A 25,440-nucleotide genomic window follows, 5' to 3' on the forward strand; every position below is an offset into this window, starting at 1 on the left:
TACTTAAAAAGTATAAAATTGTGAAAAAATAACGAAATAGAGTTTTTAAAAGATAAATAAAAGTTTTTAGAATAACAAAATCAATAAATTTTCGTCAGAAAAAGTGAAAGAAAGTTGTGATTACAAAAAATATTGAAATAAAAATTAATACACTATAAAAAATAATAAAATCTGTAAAAAATCAGGAAAAAAATTTCTAAAAACCCAAAAACCAACGTCTTGGATACTTATTTGATAACGTTTTTGCATTTTGATACAAAATTTTACACGTTTCGGATCGAAAAACTTAATAAAAAAAATATCTTAAAAAATAAAAAAAATAGAAATTTGAAATTTTATCTTAAAAAGTAAAAAAGTGTTTTATCAGTGAATTATTGAAAATAAATTCAAGCAACAAAAATCTTAACAGTGAATAAACCTATTTAAAGTGAAAAATACTATAAATTGTGAAAATTGAGAATTCTCAAAAAACCAAAAAAAGAAATTAAAGAAAAAATTGTGAAAAATATTTTATCAAAAAGTGAATTTTTATGATAATCTCGCAATTTATGTGGAATAAAATTTTGTGATAAAAAAGGATTAAAATCAACAAATTATTTTAACGACGACAGTCAAAGCAATTAGTGAAACTGCTCAAAAATTAAAAAAGTTTTTCAAGTAAGTCGCAATAACTTTTAAAAAATTCTTTTTTGTAGAATTCAATAGAAGTTTTACTAGTTACATTTGTGGATGGAAATCTAATAAGAATGTCTTATTGGAATTAAAAAATTCAATTTCCAACTTGATTGAATTAAAAAATAAAGTAATTTTTGAAATTAAAGTGCCATTTAAATTCAATATTTTGTGTTTAAAATAAAATCCAAATTGAGCAAAAAACACTCATGTACTTAAAGTTACACATTTTTTTGTTCTGCAGTAAAGTGCTCAAATTTAAACTAAACTCTATTTTCAATTTTATTTTACAAAATAAATCATATAATTTAAAGTTCAAATAAATTAACAAAATTGAAATTGATTTAAATTCAAAATCTAAAAACTGCAAAATAAAAAAATAGAAACTTGAGTAAAAATGTAAACTAAACAAAAATCAACCAGTAGCAAACAAAATCAAAAGCAGTGGCAACTCTACTAATAGAGGAGAATTAAAATAAAGCGAGAAAAGAGTTGAAAAGATGAAGAAAAATAAAATTTTCAAACTCGGCAAAAGACAAAAAGAAGAAAATGAATTTTTTTGAAATTTCTTTCTCTCACTTGTGCTTAATTAAATTGTATGTTAATTGCAACAATTGGTTTTTATTCACTTCCAACAACAAGCAACAGTAGTAATTTAACAATGAGCATAATAGAATAAAATTAACAATAACAGCACAATAATAGTACTATACAATCATTTTTTTACTTCTCATGTGCATTTCCTTTCCATTCGAATTCTTTCAAACATTTTTTTGGCTTTGAGAATGACAAAGAAAATGTTTTGTCACATGAAAGACTAAAGTTTGTGCTTTTGTGGATCAATTTTTATGCAATATTTATTAAAATTTCTTCGCAATTTAAAAATAATCTCAAAAATGGATAAATTTAAAAAATTTGTGGATAGTTTCTAATGAATATTTTATTCAAAAAGGTAGTAAGAGATTGGCACACCTTAATATATTTTACAAAATCAATTTTTCATTTTATTCCGGAATTAAAATTTTGCTCCAAATATTTCTTCACGAAATATTTATGATGAAGTTTTTTCAATTGCATGCCATAAAAGTTGCCATAAAGATTTAAACACATTTTCGCAACGAAATAGTGATAAGCGCCATAAATTACATCTATAATAATGATAATGACTAAAAAAAGGAGGTCACTAAGCATAAATTTTTATCAAAAAATATATTTTAAACAATTTATTGCATAAAAACTCCAAATTTGTTCCTTAAATTCAGCTGTCACAGTTCAAAATATCGCAAATATACCATATATTTGCAGATGAAATTTCTATTTGAGTCGCATAGAAGCTTATTCATTAAGATTTCTTATTAATATACATTTTTATGACATTCTATCGAAGATTTTTATGTCTCGTAATAACAGTCCGCGAAGCTTTAACTTCCTACCACTTTATTAAAAAAAAATAATTTTCTTAATCTATTTTGAGAAATTATGATGAAAATTTAAATGAATTCGTTTGAATTCGTTTCCTTTCCACAAACTTCTTAGAAGAACTAAATGATGAGTTTCATATATAGCGATTATCCTCAATAAAATTCAACTTGCCTCATAAAAATCTTTTTAATTCCTCTTTCAACTCCCCTTACTTGTCAGAATTCTTATTATTTTCTCTCCACATTCTCATTATATGATGTGTGAATGAAATGAAACTTGAAAAATCTCAATATTGATTTCGTTTTGCGAATTAAATACTCCTTATGGTTCGATTAATTTAACGATAATTTCTATTTGGTGCATTTATAAAACAAAATCAAGGAAAGAGCAAATAAGCTCAAATCATTTACAAATTGTGATGTTGATGATGATAATTATCATTATTGTCTTTATTTGCTACTATTATTACTGATGTTGTGGATTCAATAGAAAATACGGGAAGAAAATTGATATTTGTTCAAGAGAAATGGAATGAATGTCTTTATAGACAAACTTTTCAGATTAGAAAACTCAAATAAAATTGATGCAAGTCGGAAAAAATATACAAAATTAAAAAAGATGATTATTTCATTTGTTATTCTAATTCAAAAACCAAGAAAATATTTATTTAGATGAAGAATTTCACCGCCAAGAAAGATTATACAACATAAAAAATTAAATCTCAATTGAACAAATTTTTATTGTAATTTAAATTCTTTCAATATTATTGTATTGAGATTTAAAATTGAAATGAACTGAATTAAAATGAAAAAATAATTTTCCAGTCTGTAGGTCATTAAATTCTTAATTCTCGAATTTAATTATCAAAACTTTTTTGTTTATTCTTTGTTACTTTATTTCTAATTTTTTTCAAATTTTTTAATCAAGTTTAAAATTGTGACTTTTAGGAACTCTTTATTTAATTAAAGAACAATCAATAAAGTTGTAATCATTAAGTGTCCTGATACACCTAAACAATAACTGTCATGGATTATATGTGCATTGAAATTCTCATAATTAATTTTTAAATAATTAATGAATGAAAATTTGCTAAAGCAAAACCTCAGACAATATAATTGAACACATTTTGGCGCTTAATTTCAATTCATCAATTAAAATTCAGAAAGAAGTTTCTTATATAAAATTATTCATTTCTCAAATCTCAAACTCAAAATCTCTAACATTTCTGTTTCTCATTTTTTATTTCACAGATTTCAAAAGAAGCAGCAACAGCAACAATAATATCTTTGAGAGAAAAAAAAATTCAAGTGAATTAAAAAAGTGGCATAAAAGAAATCAAGAAGAATAAAAAGAAGGAAAGTCAATTTTTATACGTGAAAAAATTAATAATCGAGCTTTTTTCATTCTTTATCCATTTATCGTGCCATTTCTGTGTATTTGTGCGAATGAAAGAGAAGAAAAAAGAAGAAAGAAAAGAAAAGAATCAAAAGTGAAAAGCGGAAAATTTTCTTTGTGAAGTGAGATGAATAAAAAATGAATTAATTGGAAAAAAATAGGCAGAGACCTTTTTGTGTATTCAATCACGGACACCGACGACATCGACAAAAAAGTTTAAACAAGAATTAATAAAAATACATAAAATTAAAAAAAAAAATCAGTAAATTCAACAACAGCTATTTATCCAAAAAGGATTAATAAAGGTTCATTTTGAGTGGAATTATTACACTTGTAGGAATAATATACGGTATGTGTTACTGTTGTGTATTCATAGATTAATGAAATATTTTACTTAATTACATTAAACTCGCTCCACTGCTGTGAAATTTATTTGTCGTCTCCATACAATTCAGAGTTGGTAATTGCCGGTTTTTGCTGCTTACCAATTCTTTCGTAGGTTTCCACCTCACGGTCGTGATTTTGCACCACATTGCAAAAAATATAAAACAGTCTTTAAAGCTTGATCTGTGAAATTTTCAGGAAAATGAAAATTTTTGAATGACAATTCAATTTTCTGTTATTAAAGAACTTCCAGATAATACTAAAATTATAAATCAAATCCATGTTTGTGTCTTATATATTCACAATCATTCAGTTTCTCACACAACCATATCTAAAATATATAACAGAACATGTAGGAACAATTTTTCGTACCGAAAATTCACTCCCTTAACAGGCCATTATCGACATCATTTCAGTTAAAGAGCGTCACATTAAGAATTCAATTTGCTGGAAAAATGAATCTCATATTCCATTCATTTTATTTCCTACACTCACATCCTTCTGTTGCTCTCGAATCGTTTCAGTCTTTATATGCCCTGTTTCTCTTAAATTTTATTAACTTGATATGTAACATTATGAAACAGCATTCAATCTAAAAATTATATCTATATATCTATATTACTCACATATGACGCGTCCTTGTCGTCCCTTGCCTTCCTAAAGAAATCGCATGAGACATACAATTTAGTGTCACAGTTCGTGTCTGCTTGTTTATATACAAGTTTGGATACTGTAATGATTTACTACTTTTTATTTTATTCTGTTGATTTGAGTATCTTCCTTGGATCCCCATATCATGTCATAATGTTATTACTGCCACATATACACGACGAAATTATATAATTCTTTGGATGTATTTTATAATAATATTAAATGAGAGAAAGATGACGAAGGATATTGACGTGATGGGTTTTTATTTAAGGTCAAAATTGATTGAAAAACATGAGTTTTTGTCAGCTGAAGGCTTCGTACTTCAATCCTTTCATTTTACAGTAATTCGAATAAAGTTCAACTTTTACATTTTACGACTTTAATGCCTAAAATTTATTTCTTATTTTTGATTTAGTAAAAATCTAATAAAAATCAAAATGCATAATTGGATTCTGATGATTTGTTTCCAACTGATGCTTCAATGTTCTTTAAACTGAAGGGTTCGGAATTATTATTTAGAAAATTTCTCACTAACCCCTTTATTTCATTTACTTCAGCATATAAATTTATATAGATTAGTCATAATCTTATTAAAATTATGAATGTCATTGCTGTAATCCAATTTTTATCTAATTTTAGTAAAACATTTTGTTCCTTCTTATTCCAACTGCCCACTATCTTTAGTCCTTCTTGTTCTCATTTGTTTTCAATTTTCTAAAAGCATAAGAATGTTTCTAATTTTTTGCAACATCATTATTACGTTGCTGTTTCCCCCTGTAAAGATACCAATCTCTTTAAGTTTGCTACATTCTTCCTCCACCTCAGAAACAGCCATTAACAATTTTTCCATCATTATTATCATTTAGAAAATCACTTGAAGAGGAAATAAGTTGAAAATGAAATTGATGCCTGAATGTTTACTGCGCATATCTTGATAATAATTGATAATAATTTTTTGAAAAAATACACTTTACAAGAATTTGATGTACACAAATCTAGTCAAGATATATGAAATATTACATTATTCTCATTGAAGATTCTGCTAAAAATAATATTGAAAATAAATTTCCTCCTGCCTTCTTTTGTCGTCGATTGTTTTGATGATACGACTGGTTTTTCTATTTCCACAATTCAATCAAATATGTAACATATAAATTGGATGATGTTAAATATGAAAAGTTGTATACACACATGAGTTGTGTCTACCTAATGAAATATTGGCAACAATTCCATTGAGGGATGAAAGTCTTTATACAGAGAAGAAAAAAAAAATATTGGAAGTAGAAAAAATTGAAGAAAAAAATTTCAAGGAAAAAGTTTCGTATAGCAAAAAATATCTGTAATAATGTTGATGACAACAGGAACAAGGCTGAACAAAAGAAATGATTCTGATATGATTCAAAATTTTGGCCATGCGAGGGTGGATTGAGATTAATTTTTGATGGTTGAGTTGCTATGAGATTGAATGTATGTATACAGCATAAACTACATACACTTTAGGGAAAGAAACATTGTAACAAGTCACTGATGACATTTCCATTATAATCAATCAATCCTTTTAACAACACATTTAAACAATAAATGCAATTAACAGCAAACATTTATTGAAGTGAAAATAATAAACGACAATTAATAACAAGCAAAGAACTTGATGCTTAATGTTCATCGCAGTATCAGGCAATGTATGAGGAAATTGCAGTAGAAAATCCGCTCATATCTACACAATTAAAAGGAAACTTGTTGTTTCACACCAACTTCCATTTCCATTTCATGTCAAAAATATATGTATATGTACACATTTTTTTATCTTATGTGCCTTAATTGCAGCTTTGGGGTTGCTCATAGCAACATGTATAGATGTAAAAAAATGTGGAGATTTTGCAACAAAAGAAAAAAAGAAAAAAAAAATGCTAAAATAACAAAGAGAAAGAAAAACGAACAGAGAAAAAAGTTTGAGCATGAGAAATCGAGGAGGAGTTTAATTCATGCAAACACACGGCGAACGAGCGAGCGACAGTGTAATGTCGACTAAATATCCAATTTCCAAAAAATAAAACTTAATGAATGTTATAATAAAGAATACTTACGAATCCTTTCATTCCTCTCGTTGTTCTGCTATATCATTTCAAATACATTAGCATGAGGGTCTCATCATCAGGCATAAAAATTAACAAGGGAAGTGCACTTGAATTAGAATTGAAATATCGATTTTCATGGTTCGAGAAATGAATTTTAGAAATATTCGTGCTTGATGACCTATAAATTCATAAGCTTAAGTCCAAGAGCAACTTGAAATAGGTTTGAAATTTCAAAACAAGTCAATAAAAAACTTTTCATGTTAGCATGCCCTAGATCCTAACCAATGCAAATGTATTCTTACCTTGAAGATAAAGTCCACAAATAACAGCAACAGCAGCAACGTGAGATTTTAAAATTCTCTTTTTCTCCTACTCTTTGCTTTCTTTTTCTCTGTGTAATGTTTTGATATTCAACTTCAATTTTATAAGCACAAAATATTCGAAAAAAATCCTCTCCAACTGCATACAGTGAGTAGTACTGAATAAACTTCAAATAACCGACGGAATATTGAAAGAGAAGGAGAAAGAGCGTATGAAATATAAAAGAATGTAGGAAATTAAATTTTATATCATCCACAACATAAATTGTAGATTTTTTTTCACATTCTATGAAATTAAAGTAGGGATGATTCTGAATGATGACGAAGATAACCGTACTCATGTATCATCTCACTTTCCATTTCATTTTGATCAATTTCTAGCGTGTTATGAACAATCTTGTTTTCTATCAAATGCTGAACACACACAGGGAAAATAAAAAAATGCAATTAAAATTTCAGAGCTCTGAAATAAATTTAAAACTTTTAAAAGTTTCACTGCCATGTTCTGGATTTTTATGATACTAAAAATAATCAAAGATTTAAAGATGTGTGTAGGTTGACGAAATTCTCGTCCTTTCCTTGATGCCATAAAAAAACTTCAAAAACTCCTTATCCAAGTCATTTTGTATGTAATGTAATGGCAAAGGCATAAAGATAGACTTTTTTTTATCAACAAAATTGAGAAAGTAAAACGGATATTATGAAGGTAGATATTAAAATTCAAGCAATATAAGGCCTTGCGCATAAAAATGTCATTGACATGAAAGTCAAGTTGAAGTCAAAAAATTTATTTGTTTTAAGGTTTCAAGAAGATTCTGTATCATCTCACTTTCCATTTCATTTTGAGGGTCTTGATGCGGGAAAATAAAAAAATGCAATTAAAATTTCAGAGCTCTGAAATAAATTTAAAACTTTTAAAAGTTTCACTGCCATGTTCTGGATTTTTATGATACTAAAAATAATCAAAGATTTAAAGATGTGTGTAGGTTACATTCCAGATGTAAGCTTAAATATTATAGGGACGGATGAATTTATTTCCCTTTTAAACAATCCGTGAATGTGAAACAAATTTAAACTTGACACAAATATAGAAATTCACATCTAAACGCCAAAATCAATCGATTTCCGTTATCTTGAAGGACTTTATATTTGTTATTGACACACCACTTGATATTGCTAACATATCACTTGAGTAATAATGATCTCAGACACTCAAAGTCTACAAGTTCTTCTGGCCATCTCTCAAGGTAGTGTTGTTACAATTACTAAAAACACTTAAAGATCTCATACATAAGTAAGAATAATTTTATTTTATCGTACACTCCTTGTTACTTCAGCCTCGCATCTCAGTATACAAAAAATAACAAGCACTGAGTATGAAAATAAAATGAAATTGAAGAGCAAAAGTTTTTCTTCGAATTTATTTCATATACTTTCAAAAATGTTTGTCCGCTCTCAACCCTTTTTCTATTTAAAATGAATTTTTATATCCTAAACTTTAGTAATTTTTATCGTTCAAAGAAAAATTTCATTGTATGTATGATATTAAAAAAATTGCCATAAAAAACCTTACGTGCACTTTTTATAATGGAAGAATTTTATTATAAATATTTTTTAAAGATTAAGATAAGAGAAGTTTGTAGAAAGTTTTATTAAAGGTTGTGGGTAGAAATATTTAGTGCGCTAAAAGTTCTTTTGACTTGACTTCAAACCTACAATAGAATTTTGTCTTGTTTTACCTAATAAACCAGTGCTGGGTAACCTTTAATGTTTCGTGGTGGTAAGCCTGGTGGTAAGCCTGAAGGTAAGCCTCGGCATACGGTTCATGGCTTTTCATGGAGCAAAAAAATTCCACTACGGTACCTAAAAGTGGTCTGTTAGCCTATTAGGGTCAAATTGTCACAAAGGCTACCTTATAAAAACGTTACAAAACAAAAAAAAATTCCGTTATTACGTAAAAAGCTAGTAATTCAGTCAGATATACAAAATGTTCAACCATTTTATCAAAAATATTGATAAACATTAAAAAGATATTCAACGTACAAAAAGAGTCAAAGTCGATGATCTCAGAAAGGGTATTTGAAGGGGATTTAGAAGCAAAAAAGAGAAATAAAATGAGAAAATCTGCAAATAGCGGTGAGGAAAGTCTTTTTATGTTCTATTATGATTATTGTAATAATATTGCATTGTAACAGAGTACAAACGACTTACAAACGAGTAGTAATGAGAGGAAGAGAGAGAGGATGAAAGTTTATTAACATTAATGAAAATATTATGTAAGTTTAAACTAGCTGAATTTTATGTCTGGCTTACCAGAGTTTATATATATGCTTATACATGTTCATTACAATTTAATTTGCACTAATCTAATGAAGTAATCTATAGAGCAGAGGTAATCACAGAATAAAATTCAAATTTAAGTAAATTGTGATTTTCAATTCCTTTTTTAAAAATTCATATGTCTTCCATAAATATGAAGAAACTTACAATCCATCATTATAATTTTAATTGAGTTCTCGTTAGCTCATTAATCTCATTTCTAGAGAATTTAATATAAGTAAAATAAACAGCACTTCTGCAACCTTCATGTTTGCATTCATTCAGTCCTTTAGAATGCTATTTAGTTCAATCCTGAGAGAATAGAGATAATTTACAATTGAGTGCATTCATCTACTTATAGAGCAAAGCTTACCTTGCAATCCTCAGAACTTTCATGATATTTTTATAAAATAACTAGAAAGTTCATCGCTTCTCTCTCCTCATAGCTGTTAATATATTTTTCAGCAAACAATAATCTCAGTTTAGAGCTGAAGCTCACAAATTAGCTATTTATAGGGAATTGAGCTGAGTATCGTAAAGTTTTGCTTTAAAACTCAATTTCACTTCTCTGTTCTGGACATTTGGGATTTAAATTGCATTTACAATTTGTAACATCAATTACGTAAATTCAGAAAATCTCTTTCCATAGCATTAGGATTTGCTTCCTTTAATTCTCTAGTCCAGTCTTGAAAATTCTTTTAGAAGAAACAAAAACAAGAGGGAAGTAAAATGTGTGCATGAATATTTTAACAAAAACTTTTTTCTACTTAAAATACCTTTTAGATGCTTCAATAGCTGACCTTCTTCAAATTGTAAATTTCTTTCGAGTTCTGAGAATACTTAAAGGATTTTAAAAAGAATAATATTGACAAAGATTTGTAATGCAAAAGAAAAAGACAGATGCCTTTATCATCATTAGAACTTGTTACCTTATTACGTGAACATTCGGGTACGAACTTTAGTGACAATCATTTTATGAGAAATAAAATAACTTTGTTGGGTTCAATGAACTTTTCCTAATATTTGAAACACAAATTACGTAGAAAAGCTATAACTTGGTTACTCTAGTGCAGCAGCTCAATTTGAAGTTAGTACATTTTAAAATCTAGTTTCTGCATCCGCCTGGATCAGAAGTTTCTTGAAAGATCTCAAAACTGTTGAAAAATTCTAAACTTAAATGCAAAATATGAATTTTTAATATAATCCTAAATATATAAACTTTCCCTAAATACTCCAAAACTGTAAATTCATGATGAGAAAGAAAAATATTGTAGGAGTTAGAAAGGGTAAAACTAAACATTCAAATACATTCACAGAATTTGCTTTTATATATTTTTTTTGGGATTTTTCTTCTGACAAGAATAAAATTTTTCTGTATGCAGCCCTCAAGCAACAAAACGATCCCTCCGGAAAATGTTGACAGGATCTCTGCAATTAATATTAATTGAAATTTCATACTCTGTGACTCACTCACATCACATACGTGAGTGTGTGTGTGAGAGAATTGTATGCACATTCAACTTGAATTCTGTATAGATTGCGGCAAGTCCACAGAAAAAAATTATAATTTATGTGCCTTTGAACAATTTCATGAATGCGAATGATATATTTTATTTTTTTCATCATCAGCATACAAAAAACTATTCCAGCTCATACGTTCGAGTGCCTTTTTATGTTTTCTGTCGCCGTCGGCTGAATAAGTGAACTTTTTTTCTCCATTTGCTCGTGTTTGCTAAAAGAGAAATAAAAATTGCAGAAACCAGGCATGCGATCGGCTGAATTTAAACAGAAAAATCACACAAAAAAAAAGTTCTATAAAAAATTTTTTGTTCTGTTGATTGTGAGGAAATATCAGAAAATATAATTCAAGTGTTGATAGAAGTGCCCTGTACTGATTATAAATTTGTTTTACAATCATTTCATTCAACGTCTAAATAATCCAATTTCTGGAAGTTGGTAAATACTGAATTATTGAAAACATGCAGCCACTAAAGTCAAAATATTTTATGTTCTCATAAAAATAAATAAATGTTATTTTAAAATGCATCTCAGTCGATAGCCTCGCGCAAAATTTGTTTTTAGATTTCATGGACATTTCCGAGAAAAAATATGAAAATTAAAAAAATGTTTGTTACTGCTACATATTTCAACATTTCGGTGAAAACGATGCTGAAGCAAAATTAATTTTCTGCACGAAAAAGCCAGAAATGCCAATCTCGAATATATTTCTCTGCGCGTTTTTTTTTTATCTCACATGATCAAAATAAGTTATGCTATGTTGATGAATTCATACGAAATTGACATTTTTTACTGATGCCTCACGAGAAATTAAAAACAAAATGTGTAATTTGATACTCGAAATGGATTTTAAGTAACGGAAAATTTAAATTTTAAATTATATTTCAAGCTTGTAACTGAAAAAAATTTAAATTTCAAATTTTCATGAATGATGAAATTCAACTTCCATAAGAAGTGGAAAGAATTATGGAAGAAAAATTTGCATACAATCGTCATTAGGCACTTTTTTTCTTCATGCAATTTTTTCCACTTTATGTGTGGAGAATGAAAAATAAAACAAAAGTTTATGTGAGTGCAAAAGTTTAACTTCAATTAGCACAAATTACGATCCTCCTCCTCCTACTTTTCTTTTTATTTTTCATCACACACATATTATTATTTCTCATTTTATGATTCATACGCCATATATATACGAGTATTACATAGCATGTTTAATAATAACCTGTCTCATACTCTTTACGATTCTCGTTAAATGTATATCTCTTTAAGTAGGGTAACTACCTGCTAGGTTCTCAAAAAGACCTACATATTCATTAATGTTCGATCTTTCGAAGGTTGTACCTCAATTGTGGCTTACTCAGCAACTAATGTCTACTAAACTTTTTCTTTTGCATATAAAAATCATTCATTGTTTACTGTCCAAATTTGATTTTCAGTTCGTTCTTTAAAACTTGAGCAGATAGACACCCCATTTATTGCTCATCATGACAGTACAGATAGATCATCTATGTAAATGCTCATTGTCAATTTTTTTCAAAACATTCTCAAGTGCACTTGAAATTTTGATTAAAAATTCTCTTCTCTTCCTTCATTAAAATTAATTATATTCAGCATTTTTATTTTTATTTCACTGTTATTGATGATGTTGTCGTTGACGTCACAAGATTTATTTTTGTGTATTCGTTTTGAATGTAAATTCAAATTATGCATCGAATTTTTAAACAGTTTTTTTTTTGGAATAGATTTATAGACTAAGATTTTAGTTAATTAAAAGAAGTAAAGAAGAAGACTGTAAAGTAATAAATCCACTTCCAAAACTTACCGTTTAAATGTGTGTCGATGTAACCTTGAACTTTAATAATTCTCGATTTGTTTCTCATGTCCATTTTGTTGTAATTTGGGTCGTTTTAAAATTATTTTCGTGTCAAGACATGTGCATTAAAATGAGTATTACTCATGATACTTTTTGTCGATTATTATTCACAATGTATTACATGCAAGCAATAAGAATTTTAGTAAATTTTAAGAATATTCAGTCATTAAAATGTGGGACATATTTTGACTAAATTTCCTAGAATGAAATTTTCAATGAAAGGTCTTGAAATAAATTTGTTTACTTAATCTCATCACAGGCTCTTAACACATGTATGCGAATAATAAATTGAACTTAGAAACCGGAAATTCCATTGGCGTTTCTTGTTTCACAACTCAAAATAAAATTCTCTAGTGAATGTTTTCAACTTCACATTTGTCATTCGTTCAATGTTCTAAATTCAGTTGAAATAATCAGGCATTTCATACTCATGTATGAAGCTTATCGCAAGCATTCATCATTCTTGTTATTAAATATTTTCGCATAATGCACCAAAAATGAATGGAAATGAAATTCTCCTCCTCTTATTGCTCTTATTGTTTATTGCAAAATTGAAAAGAATTTAATGGAACAATTTGTATCTGAAAGCGGTGGCAAAAAAATGTTCAATCATCATTAATAAGTATTTATTATGTCCATCAGCTGCATATCGATGAATGAAAAATAAAATAGTGAATAATTTGCAAAGTCTTTAAAATAACGAAAGATTGGAAAAAATTGACAACCATAATTAATTTGTAAAAAATAATTAAATGCAAATAGCTTTAAATTTTCGGAATTATAATGATATCATATCATGATTCATGATTGACAAAATGAAGAGACAACAAAATATATTTACTTGCAATGAACTTAAGTTTTAATTAGTACTTAAAGCTGTTTAGTAATTAGTTTGAAAACTATATGAAACTCTGTAGATTCCAGTTCAGTATATTATATTTCCATATGTAACCCAATTTCTCATCTCATCAGACAATGCGTCTCTGATCCCAACAACATTAAAACAGTAAAAGACCATCTCGAATCTGTCATGACATCATCATTGTTACAAACCATAGCGAATTTCCTATTTTCTATAGTCTGTATAAAAAAGAATGGCAGTCATATGTATGAGCTAGTGAATATAAAAACGTACATAAACTAAACATTTTATGACGAAAGTTTTAATACTTGTGCTAATTTTTTATACTTCTCTCTTTCATGCGCCCCCATCGACGACCTCACACTCTTTCTGTTATTTTATTCCATTCTTTTTTTTCGCACAATATACAATACGTGTGTGTGTGTGTCTCGCAAGTGGGCGAATAGTGAATGTGAGAGAAAAAAAAGTCACTATGTGATTCGCATGGAAATTTTTTTTCTTTTGCTGATGTCTGCAACTTTACTTGCTGGTACATTTGCAATTGTTTTTAGTTCCAATACACATCTAAAAAAAATGCTATTTACTTCCTCCCTCTACTCATCGTCGTCATAATCATTACTTTTCCTCCTCCGCCTTCTATTTTCCTTTCAAATAGCACAAAATTACACACAAAAAAAAAAAGTTTTTTCTTCTCTTTCATCTCAAAAATAAGCAACAAAAAAATGAGGAGAATATTTTTTTGCGCTATTTTGTGATTAATGGGCAAGTTAGTGAGCTGAATATTGAAATAGAGAAAATTTTCTTGTGTATAATATGTCATTGTTCATTTATGCCTTGCTTCTATAATAATTCTCGTTCTATGAGTATTTATATAATTTTCAGGAATGATATTAATCAGAGACGATTGCGACTTGCCGCCCTTTCAACTTTGGTTTTTGTGTGCTGCCTTTTTTTGTTCTTTTAAAAAAAGTTGTTCTCTTTTGTTTTTAATTCTTTTTTTGGCTATAAAAGTATAATAATGCATGAAAATTTGCCATAATCATATAGAGTATTATGAATGGAACAAGGCATGGAAATGGTAATAAAAAAATTCAAGTATCTTATAATAGATTTGGAATTTTAGGATATTTTGAACATTTGGATCGGTATTAGGCATTAGGTATTCAAAATGCATGCATTTAAAAATTGGAATTCAACAGTACTATTTGCACTTCCTGACCAAATTTTAACCCTTTCAAAAAAATGTCCGAAACTTGCAAAATCTTCATGACACTCCACCCCATTCTTTCAACATCAAAATAGCAAGAAAAAACGTATATGATAAAATAAATTTATTTAAATAATAAATATAATAAGGAACAAACAATATTATAATAATATAACTCATCGTTCTCTCTTGCACTCTGTGTAACAGAATTAAACAACATTGAGAATATTAATTTATTTGTCTATGATGTTATGGTCCCTTCCAACATTGTTTTTAGCAATAAAGCACTTGTTTAAAAAATAAATAGAGAAAAATATGAAATTAAATATGCCCAGATGAACAATGAGTGCTTTTTGTATATATTTACGCATTTTATAGCTCTTTTCTATGTACTTTTTATTATTCTCAGAATTTTTCACTCTCACTCGCGCTGTGTATTGTTTGCTGTTAAAATTTTCTGAATATTGTTAAATTTTTTTAAAACATTTTAATGTACTTTTAGTACTTCACGAGTGGCATAAAAAATATATTTACACAAACTCAGAGCTCAAATTTATCTTTTCTTGTGAGAACAATATATATTAAAAATTCACAAATCAATAAAGAATTTTGTGAATTTTAAAATAAAACTTTGTAAAATTTAGCATTTAAATTGAAACTTTATTTATTTCAACTTAGCTTCCAACATTTTTTCCTGCTTAGTTTTGAGCTATTTAAATATTTTTTTCAAATTTCACTAACGTATAGCAGTTAACATTAATAATATCGAGTTTCTCTTGAAGATTCAGATAAATTTCGTTAAAAAACCATATATTTTGAATTTATGGACAATATATACGATGATGTTGAAGGTCGTGAATATTTTAAACATTCTTCTTCAATTTTATTTTAATATTATATTTTTTTAAAATCCTAATGACGTAATTACTTGCGTACTGTAACCATGATCCAATGCGGAGCTTAGGTTACAACAAAAGTCTTTCCATCGGACTGTTTTGTTGGCTCTGTCACCTTGTCTGTACTAATTATCTGTCCACACGTTTTTTTTTCTGTTCTGCGTCAAGAAGCTTTCAGATTCCAACCAAGAGCGGTGCAACAAACTTTTGTTTCTGTCCCTGTAATGACATTTAAATCTTAATGACGTAGCTTGAAATAAATCAATAAAGAAATTGAATTAAAATTTGTAATTTCTTATAAACAGCAATAGTCACTGCTTGTATTACACGTTTTATAAATTATATTAAGAACACAAAAACTGTATTATTTTTATGTATTACAAATTACTACTTGATTCTCTTCATCTTAACTATTATCTCTGAGTCTATAAAAAGTCAAGACTAACTACATCAAAAGCACATCGTAGCCTATCCTACTTTACATTTTATTTTAATTTTGCATTTTTCCGGTTGCTATCCATTGGAATTTTTTTCACTGACAAAAATATTGCATTTCTAAATGTTAAATGAAAACTTTTTGTAAATTCCTTCCTCAAAAAAAGCAAAATGATAAAATCAGAAAAAATAAAGTTCATCTACAGCATAAATTTTTTTTATTCAAAAATATTCTATTTTAAGCTCTGGAAAAGACTCTTGTGTAAAGCATGAGAGAAAGAAGGAGGAAGGGAATGAAATAAAATAACAATATTAATATAATGAAACTTTTATGGCCTTTATAACTAAAGAAAAAAATTTTATGCTTCTCTTTACAGATCGCTGTTTATTGTATATTGAATTGTGAGTATTAAAAAATCATTTTAAAAATCTACATTTGTATGTATTTGTGCTTATATCACTTGGCGCTCCGCATTAAAGCATTAAACAGCTTTTTATATAAATTGTTTATATCTAACGGCGCTGTATTGGAATAATATTATAAATTCTTTTTCGGAGAATGAAAAATAAGACGAAGAAGAAGCAGAAAATTTCACTTTCACTTAAATTCGATTCAGCTCTACTCGGTACGGTGCTACACATACCGTTTACACAAAATAAAATTTGTATATTGAAGATTCCGAATCGAGTCCGAGAGAAACAAAAAGAGAGTTAGTAGAAGAAGAATTAAAAGAGTTGTCGGTTAGTTATATGGATGTCTACTTGAATATTGCACAGTGGGAGCAGTTAACAATAGTAAGCAGTAGCAGATATTTAGGAGCTTGTGTCTCTGGATTATTTTTTTTTTACTTTTCTATGATAAACACGATTTAATAGCAGAAAAGTGGAACGAGTAGAACGTGATAATATTTATACTGAAATTCCTTGCGATATATGACACTACACATTGACTGTATGGCTGGCTATCTTAAATGACTAAAATACTTCTAAAATCATAATGGGATTTCACGTAGAGATGAGTTCTAAATGGCATTAAATATTTTAAAGTTCAATTTTCAAAAAACACGAAAATTTTTCAATCAATTTTTACAACCTTATTTAAATAAAAGGTTTCGAGTTCCAGAAACAATTTTTGCTTGTAAAGTTTTTGTGGAATTTTTTCAAGTTTATTTAATGCTGAAAACCCATGAAAGGGTTTATGTTTCAATTCTCTATCTTTCATCATTAAAGCAGTTTCAGAATTTTTGTTTATGCCGTTCGCGAATATTTTTCATTTTTCCTCAATTTGCTTTCAGTTCTGTGTATCAACAAAAACATGAGAATAAAATGCAAGCAAAAAATAATAATAGTAAAGAGCACAGAACATGCATCACATCAGCAATGAAATAAAAACAGACAAAAACAATAGAAGAAAGCGTATAATGATGGCATGGCATGATGTAACTAAATGATACATACAATCTGTTTTTCACTTATTCACGGTTCTCGCACTAGAATTAAATTTGATGAGATTTGTTTTATGATTTTTTGTTGTTGTAAGGACAATGTTGCAAATTCTTTTATGTTTTGAGTTTCTAGCCATTCCATTTTTAGTAAGAATCCTTTTCTATTGTAAACCGTAATTTATTTACTTTTCGTTAGTTCCATATATTTTTTTATCATCGCGACTTATTGTTTACATTATTGACAATCAATTCAGTATTTTATCATTAATTTCATTTCCTAAACTACTTGCGTCAAGCATTTATTTATATATATTTTATTTTGAAAATATAAAAAGGAAGAAAGTACACATGCTAACGTGAATGTCACCCCTCTGACTAGAAATTACATCTGCGATTGTTGATGTGTCTATAATATTAAACGATTTTCATCACTCATGTCGGTTTCTCCTCCTTTATCATGTTTATAAATTCTGCCTCGTTTACTCTATGCCTTGCTATTGTTACTTCTTACTATTTTTCAAGTATTGTTGTGAGTAAATCAAATTAAATGATAATGTTGATAATTCCATTTGTTTTTCGCCATTCGCACACTCATGCATGCATCCAATGTTATCACACAAATATTTACCTTTTCTTCTTCCCCGCATACAATTTCTAATTTTTCGGTTGTCTTGTTTTGTTTTTCAGTAAAAACTTTTTATTTTACTTCATTTTTTTTTCGTTTGTATTTCTTTCAAGTGAATTGTTTCTAGCACTTGACATACTCAAGAAAAAAAAATAGAATTAAACGTGTTGTTTACTTCCACACAAAAAAAGGATAAAGAAAAATATTTATTTCAACTTATTTGTGCATGTGTTGGTGTACACGGATGAATAAATATTTTATTTAATAATTTCATAAATATGAATAAAAATTCGAGGGATGTATTGAGTGAGTTAAAAGCTGTGATTACATAACACACATGAAAGTGAAATAGAAGAGGCTTAATTAATGACAAGGGAGGATTTTATCATGCATGACAATATTTTTCTATAATGGTAAATTGGATAAATGTTGATAATATTTCCGAGCTGTACATCATAGTTGCTAGGTCACCAGTACATTGCCATGTTTTCGATAAAACGCAAAAGAGTCCTGAAAGCTAATTGTAGTTGATTTTTGCGATGAAAAATGAAATTTGTGCATCTCGGGATTCCATTCGTGTGTAATTAAAATTTGTTACAATTGAGAATGGATTGTAAAGTTTGAGATGGAGCCTTAATATCCCTTACTTCGTAGAAGCATCTTCTATTGTTCCATCAGATATTTTTCATTACATCCGAGAAGAAACAATAAGGATAAAAATTTCCCATTAAAGCATCAAAAGTTTGTCTTTCAAATTCACAAAATTGTGCGCAAAAAGAAAACTTTTGAAAGGAATTGTCTGAAGCACATTGTGTTGATGCCACAAATGAAAAAGAATTTTTAACATTTTTTTATGAAATATCGAGAGAAGCTCTAAAACTTTATATACACATTCTTAATATATCATTAAGTGAGAAGGATAGAGAGTATGAGAAAGAGCAAGCGAGCGAGCGAATGAGAGGGAATTTAAGGCAGCATGAAAACCAGGAGGGAAGAAAATCTTCACAATTTGCAAAAAGCGAAAGAAAAGTTTTTTTTTTCATCCCCTCGAGCTGTTGACTCTTCTCGCTCAGCTTGCTCTCTCTATTCCTCTCCTGCATATAGATTTAATATCTCTTTCCTGTTGATGATGATGAAGACTGTTCTATTAAATGCAGGCAAAAAAGAATCGAATTTGTGTAGGCGAAGGGAGAAACTTTAATGCTTTAAACATCCAATTCATATCTCATCTTTCCACAATACTACAAAAATATTAGTAAAACAAACAACAATAAACTAACTCAGGGGCAGGAACTTGTTCCTGCTTTTTTCATAAAGCGCATTTCAAGGGGGTGAACGAAGACTTTTTTTTGATAATTTTGGCTCTTTCCAGAATTTCCTAAATTGCTGTAATATACAATCAGTTGTCAGCCTTTCAATCCTTTAGAGCTGAATTTTCTCACAACATTCCTCTTCTATTCATTCACAAAGCAAAATACAAGGCAATCAATCTCTCCACGACCCATTGTTGGAACGCATGAAGGGATGCGGCATATTCTAAACGAGATTCCACTTAAGGAAATTTTCATTGCAATAAAAAAGGGTAGAAGCTACACATACGCGAAAAATTTATGGCAATATTATGTTAAACTTTTATTTTAGTTATTTGTAGAAAATTTTTCAAATTTTTCTCTCTTTCTCACTCTCCCACGTACAATCTATGATGTTGCTATGCTGCTAGCTTGGTTCTTGAATCTATTTGTAAAATTAGAGAAATAAAAAAAAGTGAGAGTGAGATGAAAATTGAATGAATTTTAAGAATAAAAGAGGAAAAATTTGTTTTCCGCTCATACTCATGACATTTGATGATGTTGATGTGGATTTTGCTCGTGTCGTGATTGTAAGTGTGGTAAAGTTGAGATAATGGAGTATAAAGTTTAGGTGTATTAAAGAGAAATTAGATAGTTTTGTTGGAAATCCAAAAAACCCTTAGATTTATGATAGTTTCATTATTTAGCCAAAACACAGACAATTAAAGATGTCAACAACTATCGATCCTCTTGGTCAATAACTACATATTCGATATCCAATATAATCAAAGTATGAAGGATAAGAACAAATCTATTAACCCTAAAATCATTTTAGAATGGCATTCGTCATAGCACGTCGAAGGAATGCAAATTTTGACAGCATATATTATTGTTCATTAATCTGGCTGTTTCTTTTGAATGACTGAAGATAATGGCAAACGGAAATTGATTTTATATGGATGAATATTACGTTCTTTGGGACGATACATGTCGTGATGCCATACTTAATAATACGGGAATATTTAGATTTATAATTTGATGTCATTATACCAAAAGGGTATTTGTGAAGAATCGACAGAAAAAATCTTTAAATTGTAAGATATAGAATTAAATTTAATGCATATCAAAATGAGCAACTTCCCTTTTTTAGGCTTATAGATTTGAAAAATCTTCTTATTGGTTGCCATGCAATAACAAAATTCTTATATTGCAAAATTAGGAAGTAAAACTTTTTCTTTTTCTTTGAGAAATCCAATTTCAATATATGCGTAATAAAAAAGCCAGAAGAAACATACTTCGTCTCGTGGTTGTAGAGATTTATGCAGTTTTTCATCCTTTCCCCATCCACATACATATGAAAAAAAACGAAAAACTTTTTCCCCCTTCTGAATAAATTCTACATCCATATCTACTCATATATACACAATAGACATAAATGTACGTAAAATGAAATTGTTCGCAGTTAAAGCTGTCGAAATTTGAACACAACAGTGCAAGAAAAAAATTAGAAGAAATTTCCACTCCATCCACATTATATCCCATACATTATGTGCGTAACTTTTTTTCAACATCCATTTGATGCGTATAATACGATACAACATAAAATTTTTATATTTTTGGGAGCACTTCACTTAAAAGTTTTTCCGTATTCTCTCACATGCTCATGTTGGTGCTGCTTTTTATGCTTATAAGGAATGAGATGTATACATATTGAGTGTATAATGGATGTGTGTATTCTCTTTAATAACACACAGTCTGCAGTTATTTTGAAGAAATTTGTTCTTTGTTGCTTTTTCCTTAATTGCCAGCTTGAGTCTTTTTTTTTACAAAAAAAAAAATGCTTTAAATGCCTTGGAATTTTCAGAACTGCTGAAAGTATGGAAAATACAAAAAAAAAAGCTTTCATCAAAATCATTCTCAATTTCAAAAGTATCCATTGCAAATAATGATAATATAATTGATCAGAATGACCAGCTCTAATTCTATAATTGAAATTCAGAGGTATTGAAATAAATGCAGCGCAAAGTAATTAAAATTTAAATCAGAAATAAATATTAAATGATAATGAATGCACAAGCATTTCCATGAATTGTGTTCATAAAATTAAAATCCTGATTAAAATATTTTGTGTCCTTTTTCGATATTTTATTAGTAAGTTTTGAATCCAAATAATTATGCAAAAACGGAATCAAAATTCACATGAATATGATTCAACGCATAATATGTACAGCAAAGTAGCAAAAAATTTCCATATAAATTTTTATAGAAATAAATATTTTGTAACATTAGGGAAACGATTGTTTCGCTCGATGAAGTGCTGTTTCCTATTCCATGTGCTTCAAAATTTAATGCTCTTAACTTCATTTCCATTTCTCCCTAAATCTTTTTTTTAGTAAAATGTATGGAAATAGATATGTGAAAATATAGCATGAAAGAGGATGCAGGAGTTAGTGAAAAGACTCTTACATTAAAGTAATTGTATGATATTAGGTGGATTGGCAGGAACAAATTTGTATGTAGGCTTGTTTCTAAAAGGAAATCTTATTTTTTATTAGCTGCCAAAATTTTTTGATTTAAATTGTAAGAAAAGCCCTATAACCATGCTGTTCAAACCATGTTCCGCGAAACACTACTTTGTCTTGACGTGATGTCTAGTTTCGAAAAGTTAGGTGACTCAGGGAACATTTGCTAAGCATACAAATTTTAGGTTTTCTTTACAAGTTATCATTACCAAGGTAGGGATTTTAGTTGGTCGTCAGCTAAAAATGTTTAGACACTGAAAATTATTTGACAAAATGTCTTATAACAAGTTACTTGCTTTACTGTATTCTAAAGTTGAATAACCCAATCATTTTCCCCTAAAATATTTCCATTCTATGGGAAATAAGATAAAGTGCTGAATATTTAAAATATTGATTTGAAACAATTTCACATGCAAAGTCACATATATCAATTTTTCCATCTCCATTTACTGCACATTCATCGTTCAATGTTCTTTCCTGTGGAAAATTTCGCGACTTTTTTTTGGCTGTTACGAAAATTGTACCAAATAGCATTGAGAGTATTTGAAAACTTTGTATGCTCATACATCACACAGGTGCACATAGAAGGGGATTAATGGCACCATGAAAATATTCATTAAAATTGATGAATATCACGAATCTAACCCCTGACACCAAGAGAATATCATTCGATAGATAAAAAATTATTCAAGAATTGATGTTGATGATGTTTCAACTTTTGATATAAAAAGTACATCCTCTTGTGTATGTATGCAAAATAATTTCCAATCTATCTCAAAATTCGTTTATTTATACATTTTATATTATGAGGTGTGTACTGTTTATTTTTGAGTGAGGGGATTATTCAACATTTACATTGCCGAGGGTGCAAAATTATTTGCCAAACTCTATAAATAATAATAAAATATAATAACTAAGAATTTTCTGTGAAAGATTTTTCCATTTCCGACTCGAGAATTTCTGTGTTGATTGGTAATTGCACAATGAATTATTTACTATTCCATTAAATTACATTCAACAGCAGCAAAAAAAAAGAAATTGTAGAGGAAAAAATGTTTAATGAGCGCAACTCCCTCTAACAATTCTTTTCTCTAGCGAAAACTTTTTCTTCGACTATGCTCATTGGAATATGAATTTAATTGCAGGCAACATTATGCGTATATTTTTCCGACAATCTCATGGACAACAAAAAGCAAATCCCTCCTCTAATTTTCATAGAAATTACATTTTTTGCTTCTTCTTTCAATATTCATGCCACTTACTTATGTTGGAAAAAATAATAATGATGGTTATAAAATGGTAGTAGTGATGATGGTCGATGTGTTAAGTGCAATGCACTTACTCGGGATGTAAAGTATCTCGAATTTTTGTTTTCAATCATATATGAATGATATTGTGAATTTTTTCCATTCTATGATTTGATTATAATTATTTATTGAATCAATTGATCACAAAAGATGATGACGATGCATTCATTTGATTTATTATGGAAATTCGTAGAATTTAGTTGATTAGATTCATGACATCTGGAAATTGAACTAATTTAGATTTCTTTCCATCCTAAGTAAGGCATACATAATATTGAACTTTTTGGGTTGATGAAAATGCGATGATTCTCAATGTAATCATTTTTATACACGACCAAATATTAAAATTCAGCAAAAAGTAATGTTACATATCATAACATTACTTCTTCATACATAATTCTCTTTTGTATCATTTGCGAAAAAAAGCAATATAAAAGGCAAAATTACATTAATATAGAAAAGATTACAGGCTTACAAAAAAAGCGACAAAAACGATTTTTTTGCCTCCTTTTCTCTGCAGTTTAAAAAATTCTCCGTGTTTTTCATTCGTGAATGTTTGTCATTGTTTTTGCCACTTTCGTGACATTAAAATGCCAAAGAATTTAAAATAGCTGTAACTTTAAATTATATTTTTATATTTTTTGTTCATGGAAAGTTATATATATCAACAGGACTATTTAAGATAGACGCATTTGAAACTGGTTGTCCTTTTTTGGATCAGATGCGGTAAAGGAATGGCTCTGATCACATAAACTGGCGGTCTACAAAGTGCAGAGTTCTGGTTCACAATTACTCTGGATCTCAATAGTTTGACTAGTCAAAGGTTTTAAATTTGATTTTCATTCAGAATTAGGAATTTTAAAATATATAAAGTCAGTCAAAGTATCAAGCTAAAATACATATTCACAAGGGCAAAACATCCATTCCTTCTTCAAAGTCTGCATTTAAACACATATTCAGTCTCATTAATTTCTATTTATTTTCATGTCGTTTTAAAGCAATTTTTCTGTCTTACTCTTTGCTGATTTTTGTTAAACGCGAAGGGGAAAATATCATAGCATCATCGGAGCAACAGCATCCTTAATCTTCATGCTTAATTACATTTTAAATGAATTATAATAATTTTCCTCATCATGTAATATAATTTTAATAAATTTTCATAAAACTTCTATGCTAAAAATATTAAAATAATGACAATGGATATAAGTTTGTTGATGGAAAATTTTTGGTGCTGTCAAAAAAGTTTGCAAAGAGTTAAAGAACTTTAATTCAAAATCTCAGTCTCTTTCATTTTAAAATGTCAAGTTTAATTAAGTCACAAATCAAAAAAATTCAACAGATGAGAAAATAAGTATCCATAGCACATCAATCACAGTACAGCTACTGAGTTAATACACAACTGCTTCTATATTATTAATTGCTGGTGGAAATGATTGTAATCAATGTGATGTATTTCTCATTCTTTTTTTAAGACACAAAACTCTTTCTTTCATGAATCTTTTGTAGATTTTTTTGTTGTTGTGGATGATGCTGTTGCTGCTGCTGTTGATTTGATGGTCATGCATGCAATATTGCATGCTGCATTAATTTCCTATGAGATTTTTTTCACTTTAATTTCGTTTTTATTGTAACTATGTATGAAAAATTGTTTCATTAAAAGACTTTAATTTAATGATAGGAAAAAATGGAAGCTTTTATGTAATGGATTTATAGAGTAGCATGACATGATAAATGTATAAAAAAAATTATTACCATAAAATTAATTTTCAAACTTCTGTTTCCAAAAAAAAGGCTTAATGTCAATAGCATTAAATTTCAGTTATCTATCCAGCTGGAATTCTCGACAACATCTTTGTAGCATTTGAAAAAGAATGCACCACATCCAATTTTTTTCATCCATCACAATAAAAAAGGCATTCAAATCATTCACCCATTATTTTCATTATTATTATTATTCTCTTACATTAATTTTTTTGGACTTAATGATTATGCTCAACAGACTGGAATCGCATGGCCTGCAGCGTCTCAATTTACGCAAAAAATAACATAGCGTTAGCAAGTGAGCGAGGCAGAGAAAAAAATAAATTTAAACAATAATAATAATTTTTTTTTGCTCTCTGCAATTCGCTATTACATGACGACAACGACGACTATGCCGTGGCTGCTGCTGATGATGATGAGAAGGAGAGAAAGAAGGAAAATTGCCGGAATAAATAAAAA

General features: G+C 28.5%; 1 protein-coding gene across 4 annotated transcripts in view; it reads left to right on the forward strand.

Annotated features, from left to right (window-relative positions):
• The first annotated feature begins 401 nt into the window (after window positions 1-401).
• The window catches only part of wge (winged eye), an 81,223-nt gene continuing 56,184 nt past the window's right edge, over window positions 402-25,440 (forward strand). For 3 of the 4 annotated variants that reach the window (XM_070648470.1, XM_070648473.1, XM_070648474.1), the window contains exons 1-3: window positions 402-657; window positions 3,345-3,838; window positions 16,410-16,434. The gene's annotated coding sequence lies outside the window, so the exon portion shown is untranslated. The remainder of the gene's footprint in view (window positions 658-3,344; window positions 3,839-16,409; window positions 16,435-25,440) is intronic. The other variant, XM_070648471.1, reaches the window with a different exon arrangement.

The sequence above is a fragment of the Chironomus tepperi genome, unplaced genomic scaffold, assembly GCF_022539635.2.
Source record: "Chironomus tepperi strain 1889 unplaced genomic scaffold, CSIRO-AGI_Ctep_v1 contig_398, whole genome shotgun sequence".
Lineage (NCBI taxonomy): Eukaryota > Metazoa > Arthropoda > Insecta > Diptera > Chironomidae > Chironomus > Chironomus tepperi.